The 1,645-nt window shown below is 40.4% G+C and overlaps 1 long non-coding RNA gene across 1 annotated transcript in view; it reads right to left on the reverse strand.

Moving 5' to 3' along the window:
• Positions 1–510: 510 nt before the first annotated feature.
• LOC118331024 overlaps positions 511–1,645 on the reverse strand; it is a 5,397-nt gene continuing 4,262 nt past the window's right edge. Inside the window, exon 2 of the long non-coding RNA XR_004796854.1 lies at positions 511–1,081. This is a non-coding gene — a long non-coding RNA (uncharacterized LOC118331024). The remainder of the gene's footprint in view (positions 1,082–1,645) is intronic.

Genomic DNA, 1,645 nt, shown 5'->3' on the forward strand with positions numbered 1-1,645 from the left:
GGACGTGAGTGTTGTAGCAATCTGCTATCACAACCACGGGAGTGGCTCGTCACTGAAACACCCACTCCAGTTGTAGATCAGTACTTTCATTCAGCTTCTTTTAAACAGTGAGGATGCAAAAATCCGTCATTTTATTCAGGTAACGTTGCGTTTCACCGGTCGCCTGTCGAGGCGTACTATAACAGTCTCTTCTTGTGCTGCTAAAGCGTTGTGTTGGTCGCCAGAACTGTCTACATTGACTGTTTATCCATTGAAGCCACATTTTACCATTCCACTTTTAGATCTATGGTGCTTTCTTAACTCAGACTTGAACCAGAGCAAGGATTTATCATTCGACGCTGGATCTTAAGTTATCAAGAAACAACTGAAACTAACGTTACAGCGATCGGCTCGCAGCCCCTCCGGGACGTCCTTTGTACATACTTTACTTATTTTAATTATCAATTGTAGAATTAATAAATTAATTGTTTTGAAAATGTCAGAAAAAATGTCAACTTCCAAAGTCCAAGGTTCTGTCTTGAAATCTCTTCTTTTATTTGATCGACAGTTTAAAACATATTCAGTTCACAACAATATAAAACAGAACAGCAGCAAATCATCACATTTAGGACCCTGGAAACAGAGAATATTTGGCATTTTTGCTTAAAAAACAATCAATCATCATAATCAACTAGTTGTTTTGAGGTCTAGGTCAGGACTTCAGCTCTTAATGTGGTTGTGGCTCAAATAACCTGCAAACGTCACAGGTTCGAGTCCCTGTTAACTGGACTGTGGCAACATGAACAAATCAATGTACAGTCGAACAATTTACATGATCAGTAATCGAACTCGGAGAGCCTCCGCAAATGTACATTTTAGATAAAATACTAATGATACAACGTGTGGTTTGAATTTGTCCTTGAAACACTGCAGCTAACTGACACCTCACTTCAGTTTAGATGACATTACTCATCCTTCATCAATCGTCTTCCTCAGTGTCCAGTGGTCCTCGGTTTGGGGGAAGAGACGGTTTGATTTGCTGCCAGCGATTTGGGGGCCAGATGATGTGAGAGGCCCGACCATGAAGCAACCCCACTGACACCTGGGAATAAAAAAAAAAAAACCCACACGACTCAAAGTCAGAACTGAAAAGTCAGAGCGAGATAATGTGTCTTTAATAACAGATGATGAGATGAAGAACACTGTGGCCATTATTTTCAGCCCAGTATCCGTATGTACGTCCATACTGGAGGATTCTGCAGTTTGCGACTCATTCCCACAAAGGAAGTCTTTATGTAGAGGAGCAGACATTAAGGATGGAGGATTGGAGAGGACCTTGTAACCATATGGGGTTTTTAAAGAGTAACCAAATCATTAAACCTCTGTATATGGGTATTTAGTAGTGTTGTTCATCAATTCACGTCCAAATCTCGCTGTTTTCAAGAATTGGTTAAAAATAGAAGATTTTCAATACTTCTTAATCAAATATTTGAATTCTACATATTGTGCTACAAATATGAACAGTGGACTCCCTCAGCTAGATCTGCAATCTCCACTCGGACACCACAGACACTGGAGAGTTAGCCTCTCTGAGCTGCTAGCTTAGCTAACGTTACAACACAGGTAGCACACAGAAACCTTCACAAATGGTCATGAATGTGCTTCT

Source organism: Morone saxatilis, unplaced genomic scaffold (genome assembly GCF_004916995.1).
Source record: "Morone saxatilis isolate NCDOM2014 unplaced genomic scaffold, NCSU_SB_2.0 Contig2, whole genome shotgun sequence".
NCBI lineage: Eukaryota > Metazoa > Chordata > Actinopteri > Moronidae > Morone > Morone saxatilis.